The sequence below is a fragment of the Podarcis raffonei genome, chromosome 12 (assembly GCF_027172205.1).
Source record: "Podarcis raffonei isolate rPodRaf1 chromosome 12, rPodRaf1.pri, whole genome shotgun sequence".
Lineage (NCBI taxonomy): Eukaryota > Metazoa > Chordata > Lepidosauria > Squamata > Lacertidae > Podarcis > Podarcis raffonei.
The window spans coordinates 37,888,707-37,914,087 of NC_070613.1; the positions used below are offsets into that span (position 1 = coordinate 37,888,707).

The 25,381-nt window shown below is 45.2% G+C and overlaps 1 protein-coding gene and 1 long non-coding RNA gene across 4 annotated transcripts in view; one reads left to right on the forward strand and one right to left on the reverse strand.

Moving 5' to 3' along the window:
• Positions 1–11,321: 11,321 nt before the first annotated feature.
• On the reverse strand, positions 11,322–22,577 carry LOC128398475 (uncharacterized). The gene is made up of 3 exons (XR_008327138.1): positions 22,485–22,577; positions 18,023–18,371; positions 11,322–13,097 (listed from the first exon to the last, which is right to left on the reverse strand). It is a non-coding gene; the product is annotated as an uncharacterized LOC128398475 (long non-coding RNA).
• Positions 22,578–22,666: 89 nt separating this feature from the next.
• The window catches only part of WIPF3 (WAS/WASL interacting protein family member 3), a 36,327-nt gene continuing 33,612 nt past the window's right edge, over positions 22,667–25,381 (forward strand). The window contains exon 1 of one of the 3 annotated variants that reach the window (XM_053359560.1): positions 22,667–22,771. The gene's annotated coding sequence lies outside the window, so the exon portion shown is untranslated. Of the gene's footprint in view, positions 22,772–23,047; positions 23,316–25,381 lie in introns of those variants that run through there. The other 2 variants (XM_053359561.1, XM_053359559.1) reach the window with 2 other exon arrangements.

Below are 25,381 nucleotides of genomic sequence, written 5' to 3' on the forward strand. Positions count from 1 at the left end.
ATACTGGCTTTTGGACACACATGGATCCTATAATTCCGTTGTTTTAAAAACTGAGGCAGTTGTTGAGGATTTTAACATCATTATCCTGTTTCATGGTGAAACCGAGAAAAGAGCAATCTCACTTGAGAATCAGAACAGGATGTTGGCTGGTGTTACGAAGATAAAATATTCAAATATTTATGTAAGGAAGTCAAAGGAAAGTATGTATGTTTATGATGCGTGATCCCAACCAAACCCATATAAACACAATATTAGGTGATTCTGTAGTTACCAGCGTAACATTTGTAAGCTTTTTTTTTACTAATATATAATTTTGGCTTATATTATTTGAACACGAATTGACATCAAACTATTTGTGTGCTAACTGGCTTGATCATCCCTAGGAAATGTCACAGGCAGCTTAAATGATTTCTTTTTATTGTGTTTTACTAGGGGCTGCCACCCCTACTGGTTCTCTCACCAACCCTCACTCCTTTGTTATCCCTTTCCTCCCGCCGCCGCAGCCACCCACAGCTCACCCCAAATCACACCTCCTTCCCTCACAACTCGGCCAAACAGCTCTTCTCTGCTAATTTTTCAATGCAACGTCTGGACTCACAGCTGTCAGTGGCGGCACAGGTCAATTCTGTGTCCAAGGCAGTTGTTTATCAGCTCCATCTGGTACACAGGCTGAGACCCTACCTGCCCGCAGACTGTATCGCCAGAGTGGTGCATGCTCTGGTTATCTCTCGCTTGGACTACTGCAATGCGCTCTATGTGGGGCTACCTTTGAAGGTGACCCGGAAACTACAACTAATCCAGAATGCGGCAGCTAGATGGTGACTGGGAGCGGCTGCCGAGACCATATAACACCGGTTTTGAAAGACTTACACTGGCTCCCAGTACGTTTCCGAGCACAATTCAAAGTGTTGGTGCTGACCTTTAAAGCCCTAAACGGCCTCAGTCCAGAGGGCCTTCTCGGTAGTGGCGCCTGCCCTGTGGAACGCCCTCCCACCAGATGTCAAAGAGAAAAATAACTACCAAACTTTTAGAAGACATCTGAAGGCAGCCCTGTTTAGGGAAGCTTTTAATGTTTAATAGGTTATTGTATTTTAGTGTTGTGTTGGAAGCCACCCAGAGTGGCTGGGGAAACCCAGCCAGATGGGCGGGTTAAAGGTAAAGGGACCCCTGACCATTAGGTCCAGTCGTGGCCGACTCTGGGGTTGCGGCGGTCATCTCGCTTTATTGGCCGAGGGAACCGGCGTACAGCTTCCAGGTCATGTGGCCAGCATGACAAAGCTGCTTCTGGCGAACCAGAGCAGCGCACGGAAATGCCGTTTACCTTCCCGCTGGAGCGGTACCTATTTATCTACTTGCACTGTGTGCTTTCGATCTGCTAGGTTGGCAGGAGCAGGGACTGAGCAACGGGAGCTCACCCCGTCCCGGGGATTCGAACCACCGACCTTCTGATCGGCAAGTCCTAGGCTCTGTGGTTTAACCCACAGCGCCACCCGCGTCCCTTTAGATGGGCGGGTTATAAATAATAAATTATTATAATATTATTATTCTCCTCTCTGAAGTGACAATTAACATGGTGCCTCACAGAGTTCTTTGCCAAACCACTCTCTCAAGTGCATCCCACCCTCCTTCAACGACACCTTCCTCAGCAGGTCGCCTGGGCTTCCCCCCACATGCGCCACTTCCTCACTTGCCTCTTTTCTCTCATCACACTGCTGTTGGTGTGGCCCACCAACATTAAATTGTAGGAAGTTGGCAGCATACCTAAAGCAAATGTCTCCGCTATTGAAGAGTGTGCTAGGGAATTTATACACAAGCACATTTATCAGCATCAGTTGGCACGTCTGCCTATTTTCATCTGATGAAAAGCAGAGGGCGTGATATTCTCTGCCCCTTTCTTGAACTGCACGGCACTGCCCTGACATGTAGGTGTTCTGCATATGCATGGAAGCATACAAAGCGTTCTGAACTGGCCTTCAGGCACTGGCATCCATCTCCACAGCAATTTGATATTAAGTGTAATAGGCTGTTAGCAGTCCTTGCAGGGTGGGTGAATTAGATTGGAGTAATCACTTACAGTATCGCTATCAAACTTTTATTTCGGTCACAGACCAACATAAGATAAAGCATATGGATAAACTGAACACATAAGACTTAAAACAGGTAAGGAATAAAAACTAGCAATTAAAAGGTGATTATGTCATACATACTTAAAAAGATAGAAACAGGCACAGTTAAAAGGTCTTTCATTTTGGACCTACTTTGTGGCACAAACCATCCTTCGACTAATATCCATCATGGCAGTGTAGAATCTAGCAACTGAGTATGTAACATCTGGGTTTTCGTCTTGAAGTAGCAGGGAGGTATAAAGTTCTGTGCGACCTGGGAATTTACGTACTACAGGTAAGATGAACCTAGCTCGTATATCTGTCTAGTATTGGCGGTAAAAAAAAAAAGGCATGTTCTGTTGTTTCAACTTAGTTTCTGGAGTTCAAAGGCTTTATTCATGCAGGAACTGTTTCTAGGATGAGTGGAGCTAAGAAAGAGAAATAGCAAACATCTTGTCTGGAGAGAACAGCAAACGAAAAATGGCTCAGCTTTTAAGGGTGGAGTTAACTTAGACAAAGAAGCTTCAAACAAGGTGACTAGGTCAGTAGACAAACAGTGCTCTCGTGTGGTTTAAAGTACCGTAACAAATGCATTAACTGCTAATGCCTGATGGCAGCGTCCCTATAACACAGGGCTTAATTTATATAACAAAAATTGAGAGGCCTGATGGCAGTCACACAATCTTATTTGAAATCCCCAGTGCCAACTGAATAGATTGCTCAGCAGTCTTCAATGGTATTCTATAACTATTTCAGAGGGCACTAAGATCATCATAATTGAAAGCAATATTTTGAAGTAAGACCTGTGGAAGCCTGCATTCAGGCATAGCACTGCCATAGGGCTCGTTTTATGCTTAGACTTTGAGATCAACAAGCTACTCTCAATCATTTGTTGATCTGAATGACTTTATCATCTAATTTGTAGTCATTAATGATCCCTGGTTGCTGCTTCCTGGAAAGGCATAATAAACTGCTGGGCGCTGTGCTCCTGTTCCATTTTTTATAATTGCCTGCAACTTACTGCAGTTCCCCTGAGCTTCAGTTAGGAAAGGACAGCTATTCTTGGCTTTGTGCATCAGATTATTTTCCCCCTGTGTTTTCATATTCATATCCATTTTGTTTAAAGAGGAACCAACGTAGGCTTCTCTTAATCTCTGCTTTTTTGGATCAGAAAAGCAATTAAAAAGAACAAATCTGTTTCTCACGCACAAACACACACACTGTGCTAATGTGCAGTGTGAAAATCACATTCAGCTGTGCAACTGCCGAGGCCTCCATTTGTAGGAGCTGAAATAGATACAAAACACTACATATTACAATGTGCCATGCAACCCTTTATATTTAGAACGTCCTGTGTTCAGTGGAGCTACTCCCAAGTGAGTGGACTGTGCCCTCAATTACTTATTTTCATTTCTAACGCTTCCTATTCAATGACATAACTCTAACAAGGTCCATGCCTCAAAGTAACCAATTAAAATATGAATACCATCAATAAAAATATCTTAGCTGCCTCATAGCAACTTTAGCCTGGCCTAGCAAGCCCTGAAAATAACATTTTAAAGGGACTGGAGAATGAAAAAATTCAGACCTTGGCAAGCATATTGTAAAAGTGGGTTCTGGAGTTGGGTGTGGTAATAAGGACACTTCCTTTACAGGATCTTATTTTAAATAGAAGTACGAAATAGGACTGAGCTTTTAAAACAAGAAACATCACACCATTCCAGATGTTTGCTTAAAAAAATTATGCCCTGCTTCTTCACGTGTCTCAAAACAACTTATAAAGGAAAAAAACAAAGCAAATTAAAACAGAAAATAAGAACCTGATGTCTGAAACTTTGCAGGGAGTCTATAGATCCACATTCACTATGTTGTGTGCAATTTGATTCCTTGCAGAAAGCTGGGGAAGATGTTTGAATATATTAGTGAGCGGACAGGTTAGCTTGCATGGCTAGAATCAGCTGCATATGAAATGACGATGTTGCATCATAGAAATGGCCCCAACCAGCACTCTGGAAAATTAAGGATTACTGTAATTTCCCAACAAGGCTATCTCCATAATGAATGCAGGATTACTATTTTTTATGGGGGTTTTTCCCCTTTTCCTGACAGTACATTTGATATGCATTGCTCTGTCTCATTATGTCGGCTGCAGGGTTAGGAATAAATAAATTTATCAAGATAACCAGAGAGAATGGGACTGACAAAAGCTGAATGCAACTGGCGAGGTGCCCGTTTGCAAAGGCAGGGCAGAGATACAGAAGCAGGGCAGGATAAAGACATTGTGCTGCCTGAGGCAAAAGACAAGGTGACCCTTTTCATTCCCACCAGAGGGACAGCATCTTCCCCACTCTTGAGGGGAGCAGGCTAGCTCAGGGAGCTATGGCCCCATATAACATCTAGAATCTGCAACCTGAGGCAGCTGCCTCACTTTGCCTAATGGTAGGCCTGGCACTGTTTGGAACCCAAAGAGAACCAGCAGGTATTGGATTGTAGAGAGTCCCTACTTCAAGCAACTATTCAAGCAAATAAATCGTATCTGGTGGAGGAGTTAGTTGCATGGACAAGCAGTGATTTGAACTTTTGCAGTTTTACTTCCAGACATGCATATGTCCCACAGCTAAACCCAGCTCTCAAGCTACTAATCACTTGTGGGTCTCCTCCCTATGAAAAGATACCCCTGCAGCCAAGTTAGAAAAGCAAGAAGATTCACTGAACCCTTTTATCACCTGTATATTTATGGGACATAGTTTTTTTGGATCAGATGACGGAGTGTGAAGGAGTGAATGTAATTAATGAGTAGATAAGTAGATAGATACCGACTGGTGTACAAAATGAGTTGCTGAAGCAGCACTGAAACAGCCTTCAGGGTCTGATATTTCTGGCTTCTTCATGAAAGCCAAACAACCAGGAAAAAATGTACTACATTGTTTCCCAATTAAGTACTGCAGACCCCGTTTTGTTTTGTTTTGAAACCAAGTCATGGACCCCCTACTTTTGAAAATGTTGCTATCTCTGTGCAGTGGTGCCTTGGTTCTCAAACTTAATCTGTTCCAAAACCAAAGCGTTCCAAAACCAAGGCATGCTTTCCCATAGAAAGTAATGCAAAATGGATTAATCCGTTCCAGACTTTTAAAAACAACCCCTAAAACAGAAATTTAACATGAATTTTACTAACAAGACTATTGATCCATAAAATGAAAGCAATAAACAATGTGCTGCAGTCACACAATCAATCAATCAATCAATAGCTGAACTGGGTTCCACACAGTCACAAAAACAGGAAAAGCTGCAAAAACAAAAATGCAAAATAAATAGCAAAAACACTCAGCGTAACACTCAAAACGGAAGTGTGGCACTCAAATCAGAAGCATAACACTCAAAACGGAGCACGTTTGGCTTCCACCAAAAACGGTTTACAAACCAGAACACTTTTGGGTTTGCAGTGTTTGGGTTCCAAGTTGTTTGAGTACCAAGGCGTTTGAGAACCAAAATACCACTGTCGTAGTTCTTGTTATGTGAATGGTGCCACCACACCCTCTAAAATGTCATAGTGCAAAACCGAGCCGCATGTTTTCTGGGCTGCACTCCCATGTGAGAGTATGGCACCCAAAAACGTACATACCCATCAACTGTCTTGAACACCCTGTTTTGGGGGACCGTGTTTTCAATGTGAGTAACCCTCCCCCAGAAAATGGGATGTCTGACAGTTGACAGGTAAGTGCCACAGACCCCCTTAGTGGGTTATGTAGACCCCTTGGGGTCCACAGACCATCCATTGGGGACTACTATGCTACAGCACACCTCAGCTGCTGACCCCACAATAGTACCAGCACAGAAGTTTCTGGAAATAAACTCAGTTTGGGGGCGGGGGAGGTGGCTGCCTTTTGGTTCAGAGCCTCTTCTATGTGAAAACATAGAGCAATAAAGGGGAGTTAATTAGAACAAGTTTGTCTGCCTATCCACACTGCAGTGCCCGGTTCGGACTGTGGCCAGGATACGTGGAACGAATTAGGCATGTAGGGTCATTCACACACTTGGCTTTTTTTTTAGGAGTTAGCAGACACAGATCTAGGAAGCTGCCTTATACCCAGTCAGACCACTGGTCCATCTACCTCAGTATAGGCTACACTGACTGGCAGCAGCTCTCTGGAGTTTTAGGCAGGGGTTTCTCCCAGTCTTAGAGACTGATCTCGTTGGCATCTGCGGACAACACAGATGCTCCACCGCTGACTTATGGCCCTTCCCAGATCCTGATGTAGGGATGAGTAGGGGGCTTTGGCCTCCCATTGCAGACCTGCTCTAGACTCCTCTCCCTGCTCCCAACACCTATTTGCTTGGGAAGCAGAACTTCCATTAGTGCAAATGTCAAGTGGGCTGCAGTCCTTTTCAGAGTTGTGTGAGGGGGCCAAAAGACTCCAGCAGAGAATTCACAACGCAGTCAGAAAGCCATTATGACCAGACACTGAGGTCCAGCGCCGAGGGCCTTCTGGTGGTTCCCTCACTGTGAGAAGTGAGGTTACAGGGAACCAGGCAGAAGGCCTTCTCGGTGGTGGCGCCCGCCCTGTGGAATGCCCTCTCATCAGATGTCAAGGAAAGAAACATCTATCTGCCTTTTACAAGACATCTGAAGGCAGCCCTGTTTAGGGAAGTTTTTAATGTTTGTTGCTTTATTGTACTTTTAATATTTTGTTGGAAGCCACCCAGAGTGTCTGGGGAAACCCAGCCAGATGGGCAGGGGTATAAATAATAAATTATTATTTGACCAAAGCCACTGAAGTGCTTTTGAAAATAAGCTTGGGTTTGTAGCATAGCAGGGCTTAGAGCTGTGAAATCAACGGAACTACATTCAACATCTGTTTGGGACTAATGCATTTGATCCTTGCAGTCTTTTCTGAGACTCTTATAATTTGAAAATTCAATAATATTTTTTTTAACATTCAATTAAGATTTGTGGAAAATTTGTTAATTTATATATATATCCCCTCCCCCCCCCCCTTTGGCTTCCCCCTTATTTCCATATTGGTTTATTAAACAAATTCTATATCTTGCTGATTTTGCCTCTTATATAGTTGTGAAAGTTTAGTCAAAACCTGCTACTGAGTCCAAATCTTTATACTTTCTTTTTATATAGTTTATAAATGGTTCCCACTCTTTTTTGAAATTGATGTTGTCTCTCTCATGTATCCTCTGTCAGCTTAGCCAGTTCCGCTTAGTCCATAAGCTTAGCTTGCCATTCTTTCTTTGTTGGTGTTTTCTCTGTTTTCCATACTTGTATTAATAAAATTCTTGCTGCTGTTGTCGCATACATAAACAATCTCCAATTTCCCTCTCATATCATGATCTAAAATTCCAAGCAAGAAAGATTCTGGTTTTTTAACAAAAGTTTTTTCAACATTTTTTTCAATTCATTATATATCATTTCCCAATATTCTTTATCCTTCTTGCATTCCCACCATACCTTTTCTGAGACTTTCAAGTACTATGTGTAAATAACCAGCACAGTCATTCCGCTCCTCTGATTTTATCATGATATGCCCAAGACATGTAAGTACCACAGCTCACTTTTAGTGCTTCTCTTGTGCATGCAGATGATCTCTAAGTTCAATTCTTGAAATCTCCAGGTCAGGTTGGGAAACTCCATAGTTGGGAACCTTTGACAGCTCCTGCCAGTTTGGTTCCACAATTCTGGCTTGATTTAGTCTTAAGACTGTCTCCTATGTTCCTAGGTATCTAATCTGCTTGTTATCTTCATGTTATACAGAGACTTGGAATTTTCTTTTAATGGATGGCACATATAAAACCAAGGAGCCTATTTATTGCTAAGAGGAAAGAAAGTAGACCATAAAAAAAAAAATATTTCACAATAGTTTGTGACAGATCATGCAATGCAGAGACAGATTGGCTTGCATCTGTGATATAAAAGCAAGCATTTTCTCATTGTTGTAGGATCTTGCTTTTGCTTTAGCACTGTACTGTATATCTCTCAAGGGGACTGTAGCTTCTTGCTGAGCCATCATATCAGTTGGCTCAGCAACCAGACAGTCACGGCGCCCACTTCCAAAGAAAGCGGTGTAAGCCATGCTTATCAGCCTTTTCAGCGTGTACTGTGATAAGATTATTATTCTGAAGATTCTGAAGGGGAGGACAATGAACTGCTCAACTATAACTAGCACGACAGTGTGTTTGTGTGGAATTACGGGTGGCTAATATATTGGTAACTGGGTGTGGTGTCCAAATACCTTGCTAACCTTTGCTCACAGTACTTAATGTTTGCAGTTTGTCAAGGACAAGACGGTTTGCCTGCTTTGTAAAAACCATGCATGCAAGTTTCCCATAGACATAGTGGGCCACTGTGAGAATCGGATGTTGGATTGGGTGGGATTATAGTCTGAACCAGCAGGGCTTTTATGTTCCCGGTCCTAATACTTAATTGTGGTCACACAATTTGGTTTATGAAGAAGCAACATTCATCTAGTATTAAATCAGGGAACCTTACATAAGCTTGCTTGGAAGTAAATCTGGCCGAGAGTAATGGGACTTAGTTCTGTGTTCTCTAGGGATGCAGTATTAAAGAATACACAGGCTGAACCGTATCACGTTAACACAGAAATAAAGCTACTAAAATTATTCCTGTATCTCCCTCCATACTGCTGTTTTGCTGGATCTGTGGCACTCATTAAAATATTTCACATCCTTAGATCAGTCTCCCATATTTGTTCATCCAATCTTCACAAAGGCCATTCTTTGATTTTATATAATGGCATTTAAGACCTTTTCACATTGCTGACCTATATTTGTCTGCCAAGGTATTTCGGTCAGTGGAGCATCTAAAAAATGGGAAAAGGCTATTAATTGTTAGCACCATGTTTAGGGAAGTTCTCGCTCATTCCCCCCCCCCCTTACCATCTTACCCATGCTCCCATGTAGGTAAGTTCATTCACGTAACAAAATGTTAAAGCAGCCTAGAGCTACAGCATGGGCCTGCATTAATCAGGCTATACAACGGGTTCATTGTTGATGTGTGTGGTTTTTTAAGGAATATATTTTTCATGGTCTGTATTGTATTACATCATTTGTTCTATGCAAGAACAAGAGTGAAGGAAGGCAAAAATGAGCTGACTCTAAGGCTGTAATACTAAGGTCATCAGACTCCTTGGGAAAGGGTCCCTTTTAAAGGGTTTTAACCTTTAATTCTAGGAGTTCTAGAACTTTGATGTCTTCTGCTGAGGGCCACTCAAGAAATTTCGGTGCCTGAGGCAGAGCAGCAAATGGCGCTCCTTGTCAAGCCACCTGGATTGTACCCAAGGCTAGTCAAGTTCTTTTGGCAGAAAAGCCCACTAGTGCCTAAGCACAGGCACAATGAATAGTGATGATGAATTAAACAGCTAGCACCTTGCTGCCCTTCCACGACCATCCAAATCTGCTGCCTGAGGCGGCTGCCTCACTCTGTTCAATGATTGGACCAGCCCTGTGTCTGATCCCTTTGGGGTAGGCACCTGTATGATGAGATGGATGCCATTGGGAGAAGATGCAGCTATCTGCAGTGTGGTGTAGTGGTTAAGAGCGGTAGACTCGTAATCTGGTGAACCGGGTTTGCTTCCCCGCTCCTCCACATGCAGCTGCTGGGTGACCTTGGGCCAGTCACACTTCTTTTAAGTCTCAGCCTCACTCACCTCACAGAGTGTTTGTTGTGGGGGAGGAAGGGAAAGGAGAATGTTAGCCGCTTCGAGACTCCTTTGGGTAGTGATAAAGCGGGATATCAAATCCAAACTCCTCCTCCTCTTCTTCTGCCCCGCAACACCAGCAGAAAAGAAGGTAACTGAAAGTATAGAGGACCATAGCAACAAGGCCAGTACCACCAGCAGCTGGAACTTCCAGGAGCCTGGGGGGAAAGAGGACTCGTCCTCCCCAGCAATTTCCTCTTTACTGCTGTTAGTCTCCTTCAGAGAAATGATGAGTCATGGGCTAGATCTAGACACATCAAAAAAGCGTTTCAGGAAAACTCGTTCTAAACTTCATAAAAGGAAATGACGTTGGCGAAAGACGGGACTCCACTGTGATATAACGCATATAAAGCACTTTTTCTTTGCCAATGTAGCTGAGTCCTAGGTGATTTCTAGACTCCTGAACAGGCTCTGCAGTACATTTAAGCCAGGCTGCTGAGGCTCTGTGCATCTGGAATTATATTGTCTGTTAACTTTCCACTTGCTCTGTATTTATATATATTTAAGTCTAGATTGTTTCTTTTGCGAGTGGGATGCGGGTGGCGCTATTGTCTAAATCACTGAGCCTCTTGGGCTTGCCGATCAGAAGGTTGGTGGATTGAATCCCTGTGATGGGGTGAGCTTCCATTGCTCTGTCCCAGCTCCTTCCAACCTAGCAGTTGGAAAGCATGTCAGTGCAAGTAGGTAGATAGGTACCCCTGTGGCAGGAAAGTAAACAGCGTTTCCGTGTGCTCTGGCTTCTGTCATAGTGTCCCGTTGTACCAGAAGCAGTTTAGTCATGCTGGCCGCATGACCTGGAAAGCTGTCTGTGGACAAACACCGGCTCCCTCAGCCTGAAAGCGAGATGAGCGCCACTACCCCATAGTTGCCTTTGACTAGACTTAACCATCCAGGGGTCCTTTACCTTTACCTTATTTCTTTTGCCATACCAAATTTATCATCTGTTTATCAACTTGTTGATTTTTGTGTCATTTGAATTTATTGATATGTTTTGTCAACGGTTTTCTTCCCCACCCCCATGCTGAATTCTCCCGTGTTAAGAGAACTGTATAGCTCCTCTACTCTATACCTGATTCATGTCAGCAAATTAATTGTTTTAAGATGGAGCGCCACCTAGGGGCTGTTGCTGCTAGAGCGACGCTTTTGAAGGCAAAGCAGTTCTGGTGTATAAGGAAAGGATGCATGGGAGAATTCAAAATTATTGTGAACCGATGGCGTTTGGTTTTTAATTAGGTAGTACAAGGGAATAAATGGGCTATTGCTTAAAAGTGTTTGGCTTGTTATTGTGGTTAATTCACTTGCAAATCATCAAAAAGTAACTGCAGGGTTCCTTCCCAATAAACTTGGTATGCAAGTTGCAATTTTTTTGGAAATGTCACATTCAATTCACAGTTTGCCCCAATGCAGAACCCATGTGCACAGTGATATATGCAGGATTTTGGGTGCTCCTGGCTCTCCTCCTTCTAGGGAATGGAAAAGGTATGAATAAAAATTAAAGGAAATGATGATTATGTTTAATACAGCGAAGAAGAGGCATGAAAGAGGTGCCCAGGAATTCCATGTGCACACATTATTCTACATGTGCACTGCCTGTGCATGCTATCCAATGAACTACTTCTCATTTCCACTGAAGTCTGTCCTTGTCAGGGCTGGACAACATTTAAAGTTTGCAGGAGACTGCGCTGAACCTCTCAAAGCCAGCATTCACATTTAGGCTGTATAACACGGAGACACGGGCAAAGGTTACAGTACAGCTTCCCTGCATTGCAACGCCTATCTGATTCCCCTTTCCTTTTCAGCCAGGCTGGCTAAACTCAAATTTCACATCAATTCCACAATAAAAGCAAACCCAGAAACTCAACCTGCTGTGAACCAGCAGTGTGGCTCCTTACCAAGCCACTTAAACAAAGAGCTCCTTTTCAAACGTCTTCCGCTATCCATAATGCATGTTACCATAAAATGTCCAGGTTGCTAATTCGCTTGGATGAAAGCATCTACCTGGAGGAAAGGCTTATTTCTGCAATTGTTCTAGATCTACATAAAATATGCACAGGGAAGAAAGATTATAAATGCATATTCATATTTTTGTTTCAGGATTGGTAACCCAGAAGACTTAATGCTATAAAAAATGACCTTTCAGTCTTTTTCACAGTAGCAATGGCAGTTTGTGATATCCCTTTATTCTAAAAATTAGAATTTTAAAAAAAAAATCTGTGGCTTCGAGTTCTGTTTAACTCTTTTGTGTGCATCTTTAAAAGGTATTCGTGAAATATCTGATTTCAGGGATTAGTGCAGCCTTCATTACTATGCATGAAAAACGAGATGAAATACCACGTTTTTGGCAGCTGCTTCCACTGGATAAGCATCCACTCACCCAGCTTGATTTAACATTTTGTTACTGCAGCTTTACGTTGCACATTTGATTTAGTACCGGCAGAATTATGCTGGAAGAACGGCAATGGAAAGACAGGGCTATAGAAGAAAGAATCTGGCAACTCCTGATTACTGATCCGCTTGAAATCACGGATTTGGCTGCCTACGAGGGCCCAAATTAGGGTCTTTCATCCTAATCCTTATCTCCAAATCAGGAGCAGCTGCCGCAGAGCTCCTATTTAGTTTATTTATTTCAGAAAACCTATCTCCCGCCCTTCTGATGCATTTGCATCACTCAGGGATGCATGCAGCAATAACAATTCTAATATATACATAAATTGAGACAGGCTTAGCAGCCGAAAACATTCCAAAATGGGGGTTGGTGTCCGTTTGTGTCACTTTCTCAGTACCCTGCCTTATCTTTTCCATAAGGCAGAAATCTTTTCCCCACTGGCACCATGACTGTGTTGAAAGTACTGTACAAAAGTGCAGAGCAGCTTCTAAATGCCTGTAGTGTGGAAACGTAACAGCCCAAGGCTGTTTTACACGGCAGCTGTGTGAAGGAAATGACAGCAATGCCCATAGAGTTGAGGGCCAAGATGAACAGGAGAGGACAACGTGGTAGGGAGCAGCACATTCTGGGTCCCCTTTCTACCTTCTATAGCGAAAGGGACCAATCCGGAGCCTAGCACACCCCAGTTTATAATTTCTTCCTGAGCCGTTGGATCTGATCTGTGGAATGCCTGTAGGCCTACAAACTCTTTCCTGCTCTAGTGTGCTGCATCTTTTCCTTCTATCAGATGTTTATCCATGGATCATGATGAATGGAAATCAACTGGAGAAGACCAGACTCTGAAGGGGCGTTGAGGAACAGAAAGGCTAGCTGCTACTGCTCCTGCAAAGAAAGGATATGTAAGTAAGGCATCAATCTTTGGAGGCAACTGCAGTGAACACCATTACAAAATCCCGACTTTAGAGTATGATTGCAACTTTGGAATGGGTTCAGGCTGCAAGGTTCAGCCTTGGTGAATCCAGCGGTCAGGTGTCATTTTCCTATGTAAAGGGAAAGGTACCCCTGCCTGAAGGCCAGTCGTGTCCGACTCTAGGGTTGTGCGCTCATCTCACTCTAGAGGCCGGGAGCCGGCGCCATCCGAGGACACTTCCGGGTCATGTGGCCAGCGTGACGAAGCTGCTCTGGCGAGCCTGCACCAGCACAGCACACGGGAACGCCGTTTACCTTCCCGCTATAAAGCGGTACCTATTTATCTACTTGCACTTAAGGGTGCTTTCGAACTGCTAGGTGGGCAGGAGCTGGGACCGAAAGACGGGAGCTCACCCCACCGCAGGGATTCAAACCGCCAGCCATACGATCGGCAAGTCCTAGGCACTGCGGTTTTACCCACAGCGCCATGAGTAACAAGTAAAGGAGGAACTGTTAAGACCAAAGGGGTTTGAGGCCATTGCACTGGAGTACCTCTGCTACCTGTTTTTTTAAAAAAATTGTTTATTGAGGTTTTCAACTAAGTACGGACAGAACAGATAATGTAAGAAAACAGTAACATAAACATGCATATGAACTGAAATATAAATTAACATAAACATTTCTTTTGCAGGTTGCAACATGGAAGATAACCAAAGTGGATATTGATGGAGAGGAGTCCATTCACATGAAAAGTACTGTATTTTTCGCTCTATAAGATGCACCAGACCACAAGATGCACCTAGTTTTTGGAGGAGGAAAACAAGAAAAAAAATATTTTGAATCTCAGAAACCAGAACAGCAAGAGGTGAAAGCAGCAATCCCTCTTGCTGTTCTGGCTTCTGGGATAGCTGCGCAGCCTGCATTCGCTCCATAAGATGCTCACAGATTTCCCCTTACTTTTTACAAGGGAAAAAGTAAGTCTTATAGAGCAAAAAATACGGTATGTATTTCAAAAAGCACCTCCGCTAACTGTTATAGAGGCTCATATTTAATTCCATGCACAGTGCCACAAACCTATGTATAACTGACTGTTAGAAATGCATTCTGCCCCCCTTAAATGGAGACTGCCTTATTTCTTTATGTCATATACTAAATGCATACATTCCTTGTTGGAAAATGTCTGAAATGTGGAAGTAATTTGAATGCACGGGGGGGGGGGAATGCTTGAAAATGAAACGTAAACTGCATTCTAAAATTTGGCTTTAATTAGCACACTGCAGATTAACAGTGGCAATTTGAAATTATCTCTCCAAATCAAGGCTGTTTCCATAGCGATGGCTGATTCCCAAGACCTGCTGTGTCAATTTGTCATGAGCAGCCAAAGGCAAGAAGGAAATGCTAGGCTCTCTCAGGCCACAGCAAAGGCTACCCAGATCTATCCAAAATGCTTGATCGGTCTGCAAGTACTTGCCTCTATCTAGAGCTCTGTCCCATAAGAACAGAGCCTGCCCAAGACATTTTGGCACCTGAGGCAAATCAGACACCCCCCCTCACCCTGCCACCAGGGAAAAAGGGGTGAGTGAAGATCTACATCAGGAACAAGGAGGAGATAAAGATCTACTTTGAGAACAGGAAGGAGGAGAGACCAGCAGTGCCTCCTATTTGTCAAGAGGCCACTGTACAGGTGGGATGGCAGTGCTGCCTAGGAGGCGGCAGGTGGCAGATCTATCCTCCAAGATGCACATCACAGCTGTTGCTGTTGGGATCTCAAATTTCAGCAGCGCCTTATGTGGCACCAGAATCTGGCACCCCCTTCACCTCCTGTGGACTGTCTCGCCAGAGTGGTGCATGCTCTGGTTATCTCCCGCTTGGACTACTGCAATGCGTTCTACGTGGGGCTACCTTTGAAGGTGACCTGGAAACTACAACTAATCCAGAAGGTGGCAGCTAGACTGGTGACTGGGAGTGGCCGCCGAGACCACATAACACCGGTCCTGAAAGACCTACATTGGCTCCTAGTATGTTTCCGGGCACAATTCAAAGTGTTGGTGCTGACCTTTAAAGCCCTAAACGGCCTCGGCCCAGTATACCTGAAGGAGCGTCTCCACCCCAATCGTTCAGCCCAGACACTGAGGTCCAGCTCCGAGGGTCTTCTGGCGGTTCCTTCACTGTGAGAAGTGAGGTTACAGGAAACCAGGCAAGGCCCTTTTTGGTAGTGGTGCCCGCCCTGTGGAACGCCCTCCCATCAGATGTCAAATAAATAAATAACTATTTGACTTTCGGAAGGCATCTGAAGGCAGCCCTGTTTAGGGAAGTTTTTAATATCTGATGAATTATTGTATTATAGTATTTTGCTGGAAGCCACCCAGAGTGGCTGGGGAAACCCAGCCAGATGGGTGGGGCATTTATTATTGTTATTATTATTATTAATAATAATAATAATTAAATTGTACAAAATAGTTGCAGCACGCTCTAGGCTCTGCACCCAGTGTAATTTGGGGTCAAGTGCCCCTAAATCTGCTTCTGATCAGTGAAAGGCAAGTGTACTTCCTGCTTGACATACTGATGAACCTCAGGTATGTTTTAAATCGCCCAGGTGGGAGTTGGATGTGCATACAGCAAAAGGGATGGGGGGGTAAGGAGCCCTTTCTATGATTTGCTATGTTTGATGGGATGGTGAAGGTACTGCGGTCATGGAATTATAGAGTTGGGAGGGACCTGCACCAAGGGCCGTCTACTCCACCCCACTGCAATGCAGGGATCTCAACTAAAGCATCCATGACAGATGACCATCCAGCCTCTGCTTTGTGTTGTTTGGTCGTGTCCGACTCTTTGTGACTCCATGGACCAGAGCACACCAGGCACTCCTGTCTTCCACTGCCTCCTGCAGTTTGGTCAAACCCATGTTCGTAGCTTCGAGAACACTGTCCAACCATCTCGTCCTCTGTCATCCCCTTCTCCTTGTGCCCTCCATCTTTCCCAACATCAGGGTCTTTTCCAGGGAGTCTTCTCTTCTCATGAGGTGGCCAAAGTATTGGAGCCTCAGCTTCAGGATCTGTCCTTCCAGCGAGCACTCAGGGCTGATTTCCTTCAGAATGGAGAGGTTTGATCTTCTTGCAGTCCATGGGACTCTCAAGAGTTTCCTCCAGCACCAGAATTCAAAAGCATCAATTCTTCGGCGATCAGCCTTCTTTATGGTCCAGACCATCCACCCTCTGCTTAGAACCCTCCAAAGGGTCTTGCTCATGGAAAGGAGGGTTGCTTTAAGAGTTGTGGGGGAGATCATTCTGACAAGAGGCGGCACCTGCTGCAATGCCCCCTTCTATGCAACTCTTAAAAGGCACACCCCTGTTGTCCTTTGCACCAGGTTGCCTCAGTGCTGCTTATTCAGACAGAAGCATTTTAATGCCATGAGGCAAGTCAGCTAAAACAGAGACATCAGGAAGACAGTGTGCTGGAAGATGAACAGCCACGCCACCGCAGTGATGTAGCTCTCTCCTGCAGAGATTGACGTCCAGGCTTAACCAGCCAACAGAACCACTGCCACCAACATTTCTCCTGATGTAGGTTCAGCTGTCAGGTATTCTTTATCCTAAAGGGTGCCCATTATTTCCAAAGGTTGCCTATTTCAGAACACTGCAAGCCCCCAGAGGACTATACTCTGGGTGACAAGGAGCCAAAGGAAGTTAGGACACTATGCGAGAGCAGTAACTTGGAACCAGAAACCATGCGGCATAGCAAGCACTCCCTCTAGTGGAAATAAAAGTGCAGACAAGTTCCACAGCCCCTTGTTAACTTACCCATATGATTCACAAATGACTTATAGGCTGTATGGAGAAAATAAGGAATCACTAAGCTCTTTTAAGTATGCAGAAATACTAACAGAGCACATAGTCGCCAGCTTTCTAAAGCAGGCATAGGCAAACTCGGCCCTCCCATCGTCCCTAGCTAACAGGACCACTGGTCAGGGATCATAGATCCTATGGCCTGGCAGGCCTCTTTTATACCCGCTGCTGGGATTGAGAAAGCTGCCTCTGATTGGTTGACAAGGCATTCTCTGATTGACAAGGCATCTGACCCTCACCAATGAACCAACTCCTAGCTCTTGATTAGACTTTTCTTCTTCTCTTTGTATGGTGGTAATTATAAGCTGTTTTCACCCTCCCCTTGGATTTAGAAATGTAAAACCACCTATTGGTAGACAACCAATCTGCAAATAATTCGGCAACACTGATGGGGCAGCCCTCAACGCCCAGCTCTTCTTTGAAGAAGCGGACAAGTAATTCACATACCCCACCCCAAGACTTCAAGAGCCTCCAAGGTGCAAATTCGCGGCGCCCCTTGCTTTCTCCTACTTCAGAGGACCCAAACCAGTGGCTTCAAGATATGATAGGAGATTCCAACTAAACCTCATTGCAGGGGAGTGGAGCCAATGACCCTTGGGATCCCTTCCAACACTACTATTCTATTCTAGTCTAGTCATTCTTTGCATAGTGGTCAGAGCGTTCTGGGTCCAAATCCCCACGTAGCCATGAAGTCACACTCACTCAGTATCTCTTAGGACTCTTGTGAGGATAAAATGGGGAAACTGCCTTTTGCTCCAGGGAGGAAAGGGGCTTGGGGGAGGAGGGAGGGAGAACACACACAGGTGAAACAGATGGACCAGATGCCGGACAGGTGAGCTAACCCAGAAATAGTACCTCGGGTTAAGAACTTTGCTTCAGGATGAGAACAGAACTTGCGCGGCAGCAGGAGGCCCCATTAGCTAAAGTGGTGCTTCAGGTTAAGAACAGTTTCACATTAAGAACGGACCTCCGGAATGAATTAAGTACTTAATCCACGGTACCACTGTACTGGTTTTTCAGGACTGTTCTTTTCACCCCCAAACATTTATTTACCTGAACAATGCAGGCTCAGTAATTCTCTGCCAGGGGAGTGTGATCAGGTGGAGTGTGTTGCTTCTCGAAGAAAAAAAAAGTGGGGAATTGAGAGACAGCAACAGTGGGGAAAGTGTCTTGTCCATCCTTGGCACTGTAGATGTCATTCATATGCCTGGGTAAAGTTCCAGTGTCTTTACCTGACATTCTCTTATGAGCTTTGTGTAATTCTATCCACAACATCAAGGTTTTTTCCTGCTACCTTCCTCTCGCTGTTGGTACCAAACAGGCCAGCCTAATCACCTGCTGTTAGGACCTTCATTCTCGGTGCGTATTCTTCTTGGAGGAAAAGCCACATCGGGGTAGCAAGCTGTCAAGGGAATTAAAAATAATCTTCATTAGCAGCATAACTGCTTGCCCTTGCATTCCTTGCGGTGAGAGAGAAGAGAGTCCCTGGGAGCAAAGAGGATAAAGGATGCTTGCATAGATAATATACACTTGTGTGCTGCTAACACAACTGCGTCCCTTAGCTTGCAGGGGTTGTATTTGTGCCGACTGCTAAATAACATGGTGTGATTGCATGATATTTCCGTACTGTGAAAAGTGGCAGAATATGGTGCAATTATAACTACTTTAGTCGGTAATTGACAGCCTGTGAAAGGGACTGAGGGGGAGGGAGGGAAGTCCCCTCTCCCGCACAGTGACAAGAGCCTTGAAAAGCTAATTGTGGCTTCTCTTTAGAGGTTATTCAGGTTACAGCGTGGCCATAAGCAGGCAAAGTATCGCAGGGAAGAAAAACAGTACGGCTTGCACACACAGATCCTTAATAAATGAAAGATGGAGGAGCGATACTTACCGTATGCTGCTGCTTTTAAACAGCATTAAAGAGCTGCGCTTTGTGCAAACAACAACAACATCCCCGCCATCCACCTCTGAACAGTCAAAGGTAGCGCATTTGCTTGTGTTTCATTCCTCAAAGATATTCCGCAGAACCCCACATAGGAATTTGGGGCACAATTAAAGCAAGCAAAAAATAGAATGCGAAGCAGAGCTTGCTCAAATGTCACTGCTGTTCAAGGCTAATAGTGAAAATTGAAGCTAAGATACAGTAGGCAGCGAGAGCTAGGCACATTACTTGAAAGTACAGTGGTACCTCAGGTTAAGAACTTAATTCGTTCTGGAGGTCCGTTTTTAACCTGAAACTGTTCTTAACCTGAGGTACCACTTTAGCTAATGGGGCCTCCCGCCGCCACGCGATTTCTGTTCTCATCCTGAAGCAAAGTTCTTAACCCGAGGTACTATTTCTGGGTTAGTGGAGTCTGTAACCTGAAGCGTCTGTAACCCGAGGTACCACTGTATTTGGCAGATTGATTGCAGTAGCAACTGCAGCTGTGTTGTCATCTGTGAGAACAAGAAGGAAGGAAACAGGCCCAGGACAGCAAAGGAAGGACCAGGGTTGGGGAACCTCAGGCAGCATCTCAAATTGGTGTCTCAAATTTCAGTGGCACCCGGTGCAACACCAAAATCTGTCCCTGCCTCTCACCTTCCGTTGGATGTCATAGCTGCAGTGCTCCAGAAGCTCTGTGCCCGATGCAACTGCACCGATCCTGCTCCTATAGAGCTGACTTTGCCTCAGGCCTGGGGGGCCTCTTTCCCTGCCCCTCAGAACTCTGCCGAGGGCACACCCCCTCTCAAGCCACACCTCTGGCCAGTCCTGCTTTGTCCCCTCGCTCAGTGTTTTTGCCTGGCTAAAATGTGCCTTGAAATCTAATAAAGCTTTTTTGCCTGCCTGGATGGAGGGTGACGAGCGGGATGTGTGAGTGTGAAGAAGCTAGCCTTCTGTAGAAAAGTAGAATTCGGATGTATTGCCCCGCCCCCTTTTGCCTCTGGCCACACCCACCACTGGTATGTGGGCCCCGGGAGGTTGCGCAGAAGGAAACATGGCTCTTGGTTCCTCACCTCTGGGGAACAAGGCGTGGCAAACCTGGAGCACTGGCTCCCAAGTGGCCAGACTCACTACTAGGGATGGGTGAATTCCTCAATTTCAGTTTTGTTATGTACTGAAGTTCTCACCCTGGGCCAGCAGGGGGATACTGTAGATAGTTATGCAAATGAAGGATCGAAAGTGACGTTCAGTGATTGGATAGTTTTAGAATGTTGTTACAGTAACAAGGTACTGGTATAAGCAGGCTGACTGAGCCCTTCAGCTCAGTTCAATTCTGGCCTCAGAATAAAGAAGAGCTGTTTGAAGAATCGCTGTGTTGTCTGATATGTTCGTCCACAACTTAACAAGTTTCTCTTTTTTACACTCCTGCCACCCTGCTCTTTCCCACTCTTAAGTTCATTTCTTCTCTTTGTCACATCAGTTTGTCAAATGGGGGTGGAAGGGTTACTTTGCATAGTAAAAACATTTTGCATATACAGCTCCCCTTCAGCTTTGCTTGAGTTGTTTTTGCTTTTATTGTGCCCTTTGTGTTTTTATGTTGTGATTTTTGTCCTGTGACCCTCCCTGAGACCTGCAGGTATAGGACTGTATACAAATTTAACAATCAATAATAATTATTAATGATAATGCATTGAACAATGCATTTAAATTTGTGGTGAAAGAAGAAAGTGACTGGGACAAACAAAGCATCTTCTTTAGAAAGCTGTTTACAAAAGGAGACAGGAATCTGTGCCATTAGTTGAGGGCTGCGGGGTAGGATTTTGGGAACCGCTTCTGACCATGCCAAATCCTCCATTTAAAAATGATATTTCCTTTGCTTTGGCCATAGCCAAGGGCAATTTATTCTGCAGCTGACAAGTCCTAGATTCAAGGAAGCAGCTCGTCTGGATTGCCAGAGGGTTTATACAGGCATGAAACACGCACAAAAATTGTAATTAATGCAGGTGTTCTGAAGAATCAAGAAGGCATAGTGGGCAAGAGTGAAGACAAAACTACCCATAATGCCTCCCTCCAGTGAAAGAGAAGCTGTTTTTGAAAATGAGTTTCTGGGTGGAATTGGCCCTGCATTCAAAATGCTGGTCATATGGGTGATTATATATATGGCAGGAGGAGTGGGCAGGAGGCATGTAAATTTAAGAACAGCCCTTGCTGGATCGCTCAAAAAGCCCATCTGGTCCAAGCACCCTGCTCCCATAGTAGCCAACTTGATGCCTGGGAGAAGCCCATGGGCGGAACTTGGGGGCAAGAGCCCTTTCGCCACCCCCTGAGATTCCCACCAACTGGTCTTAAGAAGCATACCTGCCTCCGAGAGTGGAGACACAGTGCATGGCCTTCTCCTCCATGAAATTATCTGCTGCTCTTTCAAAGCCACCCAAGGCAGATCAGGATCTACTGGTAGATCTCTGGGTGATTTGCAACAGATGCCCTCCAATTGTCTAGCAGGGGTGTCAACGTGAATAAAATATGGGGGGATGGGACAGGTAAGCCCCATCATGCCTAATTGATGCACACCACTTGAATGGCAATGCCCGTCACAAGGGAGGGGGCCTGGATGCCTCAAATATTATATTGGGGGGTGCCAAAGGTACCTTGGCCCCTAGGAGTCGGCTCCTATGTTGTCGAGCCACACCACAGCATGGCCAACAATGAGTTTTCCCCACCTAAGTTAGGCTGCTGGAATTAAGCTAGCTAAGACTCTGGGACAAAAGGATTGTGAGCTCACTTGAGCTGTACGACCAAAACAAAAGGGCCGACCCGGAGAGACAAGCTGAACATTGTCTCCTCGGCGGGTTTGTAGATCTTGGGTTCTAGTAAAAAATAAAACTACATTTAACAAGCCTAGTCTGACCATCCCTGTGCCTCCACATCATGCAGAGCTAGGACTCAACTAGGCTCATTACCAGTCTAGCTGAGTCTATCTGGTGGCACAATGTTATATCACACATACAATGCATATAAATCACTTTTTCTTTTCCAGTCTAGCTGAGTCCCCAGACTGGTAAAGAAAAAAGCGATTTATATGCGCAATATAACATTGTGCCACCAGATGGCGACGTGGAGCCCCGTTTTTCTCTACCTGTTTTCCCTGTTTAATTTTTCGACGCTTTAAACTGAAACGCTCCTTTGACGTGTCTAGATCCAGCCCTAGTGGATCCAAGAGTGCCCTCCTTCTGGTCACCCAGCTGCACATAGCAACGAGATGGCTCAGCTGGTCAGAGCGCGGTGCTGATAATGCCAAGTTTGCAGGTTCGATCCCTGCATGGGGCAGCTGCATAGTCCCGCATTGCAGAATCCCTTTCCAACTCTGCCATTTTGTGATTTGAAAACAAGTAGGTGGTATAAAACCACCCCGCCAGATCGGAGAGCCCTCCCACTGACTCCAGACGCAATTGCGCCCACGCTCTGCACACGCTCAGAAGCAACCTCGTTGTTCTTGGTTCCACCTCGGCTGCTGAAAAAGGTTCCGGGGCTGAGCGCCGCTCGGTAGAGCTCTAGGGGGCGGGGAAACAAGGCTCTTGCCAGAAATCGGGGGCTCACCTGTCCGGCATCTGGTCCATCTGTTTCACCTGTGTGTGTTCTCCCTCCCTCCTCCCCCAAGCGCCGTCGAGCCCCTCCAGGAACCCCGGACAGAGAAACCAAGCCACGGGGCGGCGTGTGAGCTAAGCGGCTTCTCCAGGCCCCGCAAGAACTTGTGGGCAAGGCGGGCTCGGCGCTCCGCCCCCTTCCCACCACCTTCCTTCCTCGGGCGCAGTGGCGCCGCGCTCTCGCCGGACTCCAGACCTGGGAAGAAGGCGGCGGCGGCTCCTCTTGTCGGTGCCGGGCAGGTGAGTGCTGGGGACCCGGCGGCGCCCCCGTCGCCCCGCTTTTTGGTCGTGGCTCAGCGGGGAAAGGGGCCCGAGAGGGAGAGAGTCGTGCGCGCACCTGCCTCTCCTGCCGTCCAGGTGGGCGCACCAGAGAAGCGCGGTTGTCCGCTCCAAGTCTCTACCTGAGATGGAGCCGAGAGCGGCGCCCCCGATCCCAAGGTCCTTAAGAAAACGCACTTGCCAGGGAGTAAGGCTCGTTGAACAAAGCGAGGCTTCCTTCCGAGTAAACGCGCCTAGGCTTTGCGCTGCTAATCGGCGGGTTGTTTTTAGGAACAGAAAGGGACTCTGCTTTTCCTTGCGCACACACATGAAAAAACTCCACTCCTGGTTCCTCGACGCCTTGTTGATTTCAGCAGTATAATTTTTAGGCGGTAGGCGGGCGAGCAGGAGGCATGCTGCTGCTGTTGGTGGTCAGACCATTGGGGACCAGAGATCCTTTGCAAATCCAGATCTCTCTTCTTCAGCTCACCTCTGTTGAAAAGTTCCCCCATTCCGCAGCAACCAGGTATCTCCCCAAAAGGGGTTGTTTTGCCAATGTTACTAAAGTGCCCACTTGGTTTTCAGCATTAGGTAGTTATTGGACCCCTTCAGAACCTGGTGCGGAAAACGTGGGAAGATTCAGAAGAATTGCTTCTGAATGTATGACTTTTGCGTCTGGCTCTCTGGGTTTGGGCTGTTTCTTTCTTAAAGATAAAGTCTCAAGCTGTCCTGGCCTTACAGCCCTGGAAAAAGTATAGGCTTGGTCAGTTGTCAAAGTGGGTCCATTACAAGGGCTTGAAATAGATCATTGTATTATTTATGAAAGGCTGCCAAACAGGAGCCATGTTTGCTTTTGCTTATAAAATACTCGGAAATGGAATTTGCAGGTGGAATTGCCAAGCTCTTGGGAGATTGGAGGATTTTCCTGGAGGTTTTGGGGAGGTTTGCCTGTGGAGGTGGATCTGTATATGGAAACATGCTTCCTTTGAGCCGGCAAGTTTAATGATTACCTGTTTATAGTAGCTGTAATTATGTAGCACATTCTTTCTCTCTCTTTCCTGCTTCTGCTCAGTGTGCTTTCTTGAAAATAAGTTCCATTGGACTTTTTTATTTTCATTATTTCTCTATACTGCATATATATTGCTTGATAATGACTTTCAGAGCTTTGTACATAATAGTTTTTGCTCTGTTTTCTTCTATATATTCCCATCAATCAAGTCCTAGAGTTGTTCACCCCCCTTCGTGAAGTTATTTTCTTACTTATAAGAAAGGTGACCCTATATTGAAAAGATGGGACTATAAATACTAGATCCTGAATGGGAGGGATGCATAATAATTGCAGAGCCAAACGAATAGATGGAAAGAAGGTGTATTGTCTGTTGTAAGTAAGAGCACCTGTTTCAGACTAGGGTCAGGTTGGCTGCAGCTGCAGCCTAATGCTTTAAAAACTAAGGCTTAAATAGTGGACAGAACATCTCTGATTGAAATGCTGTAGACAACAGTCACTTTGTGGTGGGTTTTCCCTGGGGGAAGGTGGGGGGCAGCCAGGCCAGCAGGCAATCTAATACACAGAATTGCAAATTTTGCATCTGGAAGAGGAAGGAAAACAACCCTCATACTTCTCAATAGCCTGGAGGGAGGTTTTTTTTAAAAAAAATGTTGGGGAAATCAGGTGTTTGGCAAAAGGATGCTCGTCTGCAGCAACTGGATTTGTTTCAGGTACGCTGATGTTTTCTGCAAGGAGCACATTAAATAGCAAGGTGCCCATCTTCAGAAACTTGGAGATATGCTGCAATCCCATCCCCACTTACCTGGGAGTAAACCCCATTGGACTCAGAAGAACTTGCTGCTGGGTAGACATGTATAAGATTGCACTGAGAGCTGCTCAGAAAAGTGTACATGATTATATAAGACAAGCTGCCTATAAAGTTGTGCTCTGATGGTGTTTCCTGCTTGGCAGGGGGTTGGACTCGATGGCCCTTGTGGTCTATTCCAACTCTATGATTCTATGAAAGTTATATCTAACCGAAGCAGTGTGTATGCGAAGTATTAAGCGTTGTAAAAGATCTTATCAAATTCTCCATTTTACTTTTATCTGCATTCCACCCCCACCCCCACCCCAGTCAGTCTCTGACCTCCATTTTCTAGGCACTGTGCAAAACTTGTTCTAATAAGCTTGATAGCCCTAGTCACCGAAAAGAAGAAAAGTAAATTAGTTCTAGGGCTGTGACGTTCTGCTGGCATTTGAATGACTTGGATGTTTGTAATGATTTGGTACTAGTTTCACTCCCATTGAAGCGTGCCGGATTCAATAGATGTAATTGCATATACATATTTTATTGAGCTTTATGCCTGTCCTTGAACAGGAATATTCATTTCATTAATTAAGGATGATGCACTGGTGTATTACTGTTGTTATTGGGGCTGCCATCCAACTGGATAAATCTTAATGAATTAAACAAATCAGATTTAATTAAGAGTGCGGTCCTACCTCAGGGCCCGAAATGTTGATGGCTATAGGATGATGGTACGAATGCCCTGTAGATGTGTCTCTACTGGCCATGGGGTGGTGGTTAGGATACCTCTCTGCTG